The following is a 7,980-nucleotide window of genomic DNA, read 5'->3' on the forward strand; positions in this document are numbered from 1 at the left end:
GCGAGGTCAAACCAAGCCTGGATGCACGCTGTAGGGAATAAATATAGCAGGACCCGATGTTCCGTCGAGCAGTATCGGCTACATCCAACCACCTCAGTTACGGTTAACGCAGCGTTGCATCATGCGAAGTGGTACAGCTGAAGGAATGTTGAATGATGCAATGTTGCGTCATCCTCGGAAGCTCTTCGCAGCACCTGCTAGGCAAGTAGTCCTTCGGAGTGACTGATTGGTGAGCACTCTTTTTGCGACTTCAAAATAACTCTTCTGACACCCTGTAGAGCATGAACACTGCCATTCCATGGCGATATTGAAGCCGAAAATCGCAAAGTGATCATTGTGGGATTAACGTGGTCTTGTGTTCTAATTGGTGTTTTCTTTTGCGTGGGAGGAGGATACGGAACAACATTCCAAAGGAGGAGTTGTAACAAAAACAAGGAAAGACCGCTCACCACGCTTTATATAAAAGGCCCAAAATTCGAGATATGCGCAGTATGCGGATACAGACCGTGGAGGTCAGTGAAAAGTTGCTGCTCTGACGATTGTTTGTAAGCCCAGCTATGGCTGCCTGCAACACGCAGTCAGCGGACGACGTAGTGATAGCGCAAGGTTTTAGTCTGCCAGAGAGTTTGAAGGAACACTATGATTACATCGGCACCAGCAAGGATTTTTGCCATGTGACCTATAGCTGCAGGTACTGCAAGAAAAACGTACGGGGAAGGAAGCTGCCATGTATACAGCGGGGCGTGATATAAGTTGCAATAATACATTATCTTTATGATAGACACAGAGAGACAGACAGACAGACAGGCCAACATTGTCGCGTTCGAGTAGCCAAAGAAAGACTATCTCCTTTAAAATTAGCTACAGAGACGCTGCCGGCACTGTTCCGCACGCTGCGAACATTGCGGAGCCGTACCTCGCGCCGCCACCGCCAGCAAGCAACATAAAAGATAAACACAAAAACAAAAACCAACTGGCGCGCGACAAGCCAAAGAGGGAGGTCACGCAGCGAGAAAGGGACAGCGCAGGGGGGCTACGCGTCGTTATGTTTATTTCCGTTAAGAGCCCTGAGAAAACCCACACCGGTCTGACTTTAACCACTCATTTTTGTATGCGTGTGTGTGTTGTTCCAGCTCGCCCGACACAAATTCTCTGCACCCGCGACGTGCCGACAGCGGAGTTGATTCCCGCATAGGTCAAACCGCCCGCGGCAGACGTGCCGCAACTTGGCGGGAAAGGCGCTCCCGAGTCGGCTCTCCCTTTCCCATCGCGACGTCTGGACCAAGTCGTGCCTGGGAAAAACGACCTGCGGCAGACACGCAGCTAGTAGCGCCTGGAGATGGCGCCGCTGAGTAGCCTTCCCTTTCCCGGTCGTGGTGACTCGGCTGACGCAATATCTTCGCCTCCATTCACCGGATTCAAAGCGCGGCCAGTGATAGTACCGATTGGAAGAATTCGAACTGCACGGGACTGCAATGTAACCCTGGGGGTATAACACCAGCCGAAAGCAGTGGTGGGGCTGTGCATCTCATGGGAGGCACTGAGTTGAGAAGTGCTATCGCCTAGGGAGCGGTGGCATGTAGGCTTCCTACTACCACCTTTGTCCGAGCCATTTAACGCTCTTGCAACCTTTGTATATATTGTATATAAATACAGCTTCAAATCACTGTCGGCTCGATTACTTCGTCGCTCTGCTCTGCGCCGTTTCGATAGCGGGAGTAGCGACGCCCACATAGGGGCCATGCCATCGGCCATACCATGCTGAATACATAGAGGCCACAGTCTCAGCCGGGGCTGCCGCAGTCTCCCGTCTTGCTGCGCAAGCCGCCTTGACTTGCTCGGCTACTAAATCAGCACTCCTGCTCCTTCCTCCACCTAGGATTACACCCACTCCCTCGACCTCCATTGAGGTAATGCTGGACGGACAACCAATCCCCCGGGTCTCCAGGCTTCGCCTTCTCGGCATGCACCTCGAAGCCAACAGGAGCGCCACAGCCACTATAAATCTCTTGCGCACTCACACCATCCAAACTATTGATCTCATTAAACGTATCGCATCTAGGAGACATGGACTAACGGAATTAGAACGGCTGCGACTTGTGCTGTGCTTCCTGGTGAGCCGTTTTTGATATCACCTACCGTACGCACAGCAAGCTCGGGCGTGTTGGTGTGCCGTCTCATTACAACCTACGCCGGTGTGGCCGGAGTCCACAGCAGCATCACGAGGTGGGCAGGGGGATTCTTAAGAAGAATTTTAAGGGCAGCTAAATTCTTCTTAAGAATCCCCCTGCCCACCTCGTGATGCTGCTGTGGACTCCGGCCACACCGGCGTAGGTTGTAATGAGACGGCACACCAACACGCCCGAGCTTTGATATCCCGTGCTCCCGTTTCTTTTACGCCTTACGCACGCGCAAGAGGCGGCCATTGCCGTTGCCCTTACTCAATCACCTACCCCCCAGATTATTTTATCTGACTCTCAAACTGCCATACGAAATTACACAAAGGGCGTCATTTCCGCAGCTGCCCTTAAAATTCTTCTTAAGAATTCCCCTTCCCACCTCGTGATGCTGCTGTGGACTCCGGCCACACCGGCGTAGGTTGTAATGAGACAGCACATCAACACGCCCGAGCTTTGATATCCCGGGATCCCGTTTCTTTTACGCCTACACCCGGTATCCCATAAATGTCCCACGCATATCTACATACGTAGAGGGACATAAATCAACAATACCGCCTCCTCCGCAGGAACCTACCTCCCCCGCACCCTTCACTTACTCCGCCGGCAGCGCACATATGGCGGCTCTTACAGACCCACACTTCCCCTCACCGCACTCTACTTGTCCACACCCACCCACATCAATTCGCCTCCTATCACTCCCCTCAAGCGGCGCGCTGGACACACTATTCTACTCCCTCTGTGAGTGTCCGCGTGTGTATGTCCGCGTGTGTGTGCGTGCGTGCGTGCGTGCGCGTGCGTGCTTGTGTGTGTGTGTGTGTGTGTGTGTGTGTGTGTGTGTGTGTGTGTGTGTGTGTGTGTGTGTGTGTGTGTGTGTGTGTGTGTGTGCGGGCGTGCGTGTGTGCGTGCGTGCGTGGGTGGGTGGGGGCGTGGAGCGGGTACCGATCGCCATCGAGGGCAGTCCACCCAGTGGTTGCAGGTGCTTCGCAGCCATTACAGCACTGTCCAACTGCTCTCCCGTGCGTTGTGAACTCGAAAACTAAGTTTACAGACGCGTTTTTCGGAGGCGTGATAGCTTGCACGTACGTTGCTTTATTGGTGCGTTGGTTGCACAGTGGAAATCTGCAGCTCTTGTCTCGAGCAGCGCTGACGAAGCTGACAGCTATCGATCAAAAAGTGCGGAGGGGTCCTTATGGGCAAGCAACATGGTTACGAGACGTTGCAAGACGCAAACTTAAGCTAAAAACTCAACGTCTGGCGTAGGCGTTCATCATTAAAAACAGCCCCTTCACGCGGCGGTCCACAGCGCGAGCTTAACCTGGGCAGTAGTTGTTTGCGAGGAGTGGTCGCCCCGCCAGTAACTAGCAGATTAAGGTAGGGGAAGAACAACCACAGAAATTTACCGTGGTCGTCAGCGTCCTCATTACATGGTGGCATAAACCAGAAGCGGCACATCGGGTTGCCATTGGAAAGCAGAACACTCCTCCAGCGGCAAGATTACAGAGCTCCTCGAGAGAATATGCGAGGCGAAACAAGGCGTCGCACCGGTTCAACTAGGCATTATGATATCCGATTAACTACCCACAAGCTTCTTCGGTGTACTCGGATATTTTATTTCCAATGCAGGGGCAAATTACACCGCCGTGCCTCCACGGTGGCGCTTGTAGGGATTCTCCCCTCTGAGCGGTCGTGGTGCTGAATTCGAACTACCGCGCGCCACCTCTCCTGCCATCATTGAACGCACGGCAGAAAGACTGTGCGATGTGGGGGGGGGGGGGGGCGGAGGGTGCTTGGCACGTTTTCGTGCACGCTAGATAAGCGCAGCGGTGCTTCTTAGCGGGTGTAGTTGTCAGCCGGGATTGCCGCCAAACAGAAGAGACAAGCCACCACCAGCCACCTTCAAGGAGCCCGCACGGCAGCAAGCGGTCGCCGTCCGTCCCGTCGTGCCGTAAGCCTCCGGACATTGAAGTGTTTTGGTGATGTGCTTTGATGATTGTATTTTCTGTGCCCTTTATATTTCGTGTTCACTGCTTCAGTAAAGCCCCTTGTTCTTCTCAATGTTCTGTGTCGTTATGTTTTGACCAGACTGTTACCTGAACCCCCTTGACAGGCAGAATTACCTGCAGGCTATATGCTCACTTGTAAATGGACTGCTCCAGACCATAGTCCTATCGTACCTGAGCAAAAAGTTTCAAAACGGAAGCCTAATGAAGTCATATGGGCGCACGTACATCAGCGAAATTATCGCTTGAATGTGCACAGCGGCATGGTGCGGGCAATTTCGATCAAACAGACCATGCAGGCGATTTGACGCGAATCACGTGAATTAACTCCGACTGTTGAAATGAGCGGTTCGACTCACGAAACGACTGCACAGGGTGACATGCGTCTGCAGAAACTGCGAAGACCGGAAAAGAGCGACTTCCGTGCGCGTAGTTCATGCATTGTTAGCAGCCCTCACCGCCTCCACTAAAGCAACTTGAAGGGAGCAAGCGGAACGAAGCAGCTACGCATTCCAAGGCCGCGTATTTGTAAACAAAAATAACTGCGCCAATCCACACGTGCCATAGAAACAAAGTCACAGCGGCTGCACTTCCCGCCGGGAACTCACCCCCTCATTTTTTGTTTTTCACCGCGACCCCTCAACGAGCGACTGCCGAAAAACGCTAACAGCGCCAAACAGGCACATTTATAGGAGGGATGAGATTTTTACTGTCCTTGAGAGTTAAGCTGCACAGCGGCACCGCTAAATATTTGGGAATCGTACACAAGCGCCCAGACACGAGTTCGTGATAGAACTTCTTTGCACTGCTGTACTCACGAGTGCATGTACTCACAAGTGCAATCACTCGAAAATGCCTTATTCATGAGTATTGTACTCATGAGGACTAGGTACTCATGAGTACTGTATATTCCCAAGTAGTACTCATAAGTATTAAGTAGTACTCATGAGTAATGTACTCATGGGTACTCATACCCATGAGTATTCAAAATCGGGAGTACTCATAATCATGAATATTGTACTCATGAGTACTGATCCGAATGAGTAGTGTACTCATGAGTACTGTACTCACGAGTAGCGGACTTACCCCTGTACTCACTCGTCATCGTACTCACTTTTAATATTGGTGTGTTCTCACTCATGATCATACTTACTCGTGAGTTTGAGTATAAATGAGTACAAATGAGTGTACTCTTGAGTGAGTACGCCGACCTTTGTACCTTTTGCACTAAGCCCTTCCTCAGGCCGGGGGAACAAGTGCACGCACAGTTCCATTACATTGATTCATTTCAATCATCTCGTTACGGGTCCTTTGTTGGTGTACTTGTCCGATGACTCAATTCTTCTAAGACGTTGAACTTTTTAAGGCAGAACGCTATAGCGCAAGACCCGGTTGAACAGTTTTTCGCACTTGTAAGGAAGGCACGCCGCACAAGCAACATTCCATGCAATGTTGGCAGCGATTTGAGTTCCGTGTCGTGTTCAAAATTGGGAATATGCTTCCCAGCCATGTTTTCAGAAAAATACAGGCTCAGTTTCGAGGTGCAAAAAATTACGCAAAAAATTTAAGGGCAGCGTGCAAATCCCCGTTTACCTTTCTTTACTCTAGGAGACTGAAATAGCTGTACAGATACCAGAATATTTCCAATTTTCTAGTCGCTTTTAAATGTTTTGTTAATAATGGTCCACTGTAGAAATAATGCAACTTTAAATTAGTCGTTGGGAAAACACTTCATTGATTTCTCCGGTAAGAATAGATCTAATTTTCATTTTGCCTGTTAATGGTTTAAAACTGCTTGAGGTCATGTTTGTTACATTTATTTGTAGAGAGCTGGCTCACTTTTGATTTCGTCGACTTGCGTGCCATTAATTGTGAAACTGCCGTGTCCTGCGAGAAGGGGACAGGCTTGTTTATTGGTACAAAAAGATGGACGGCCAATCCGGAGCCCAAAAACCGGACTGACCTGGTATAAGCGGGTTGTCTGATCATCCTAGGTACAAAGGAAATAATATTTTGTTTATTAAAAAAAAGGGCTCATGCCAAAACCAATGAAAACACATTTATCGCAAACTTCGAAGTGCGGAGTTAAGTCATATAGACAAAGCTGGCGCGCCTCTCCAGATTCTTTGTCATTAAGTATATGGCGGCATAGCGTCTTGTTTGTGTGAATGCGGCCTACAACCAAATTCACCGCTAAGAAACACTGGAAATACTCGAAATCAACGCTACGACAGGACTTTTAAAAAAGGTGGTTGATACCTGTTTCATACGAATCGATAAAAGGGAAGTGCAATGTGCCTTCACAGTACCATTTAAATGTTTATTGTGCATCCACATGAACTTGCACATCGCTTTTTATATTACGTCGTTATGTCACCGTTAGACGCCCCATTGCACGGGCCAGAACATTGGGATACATACACCGACTGAAACTACAGTCCCGTGCGAACGAAACCTAACCGAACCCGAAACCGAAAGGGGTAGGTGGAGAGGGTGCCTCAATTCAACCACGTCCCGCGTACACGAAGACGTTGTCATCGCGGCGCCAACTGTCGGCGCTCATTAGCGTCATCCTAAACTACTTATTTTGCCTCTCCTTGGCGGCAGCACCATCCTAATGGAGAGGCAGTGGGGCAGGTATAACGCGCCTTTGTAGCTCTACTTCCGATGGAATTCATAGCGCAGTGTCCATAGCGCTGTGTACCTCCCGTTGTGGCGAGATCGCACGTTGCTCGAATCCGGACGTAGCCGCCTCTGTGGAACTTTTTCTGGCGATGCCATTTCCGTTACGAATATGACACCGGTGAGATCTTGGTGTACCCAGGCATAAAACACTTGCGTGTTAAAATAGAAACACGAGCGCTGAAATCAGATACCTTAAATGTATCGGGACACGGGAAAGCAGGGAACAATATAAAGGGTGCGTGATCGCTAACGACGCTGACTGCTGGTTCAACACCCGTTTAGTAGCTCTTGTTACCACTGGCACTGAATATCGCGACGGAGGAGTAGACCCGTGTCACAGCCAGTTCAGTGCGTTTAACATCTTGTGTCATGGTCGTCAATGCGTCATCATTTATTGCAGCCTGTTTTTGATTCTCCATTGTTCCGTTTATCGCTTTAAAGACGTCGAGTAGAAAATCATATCAAATGTTCCCTCTATTGCTTGCCGCAATAAACAGAAGCCAGTTTTCCGTCAACGCTCATATGTATATTTTTGCCGCGCTGTCTTCGCGCTGATCCGACTATTTTCGTTTTCTACCAACTATCAAAATATGATATCCTAGAAAGAAGCATGACTGGGATATTGTGGCGGGGCCTCTAGTTCCAGTTCACTGTACCACTTGAATGCTAACGCGCAGTCCAACACTACTAAGCATGTAATCAAGGCTGGCTTGTATTGCCTCACACCTGCCGATATTGTTTCCTGCCGTCGGGCTGGCTCGCATATTACATGGTATTTGCAGGCCAATGCACCAAAAGTATGCCTTCACCTCGCAACCCCGCCTTCGAGCAGTGAAACGCTTCCCTCGAAAGTTCGGATCCGGATACCCAGCTCAATCAGGTGACCAGAGTCAGGACGACAAACCAATGAATCCCGCATGGGGGATGCAATTTTCGGGGCGATTGACGTAACATCAGTGCAAACAAAAGCCCCGATTACAAGAAATCCCCTTCAGCGTCTCCTGCCAGTAGGTTAAAATGCAAGCATATCTAAAACCATTCCTTGATATTTGGAGAGAGCTACCACTGAACGGGTTTAAATTTCCTTAATCATTTTCTGTTGCATTTACCACGTG

Source organism: Haemaphysalis longicornis, unplaced genomic scaffold, assembly GCF_048455015.1.
Source record: "Haemaphysalis longicornis isolate Haplotype H1 unplaced genomic scaffold, Haemaphysalis longicornis Haplotype H1 scaffold_8, whole genome shotgun sequence".
NCBI classification, from domain to species: domain Eukaryota; kingdom Metazoa; phylum Arthropoda; class Arachnida; order Ixodida; family Ixodidae; genus Haemaphysalis; species Haemaphysalis longicornis.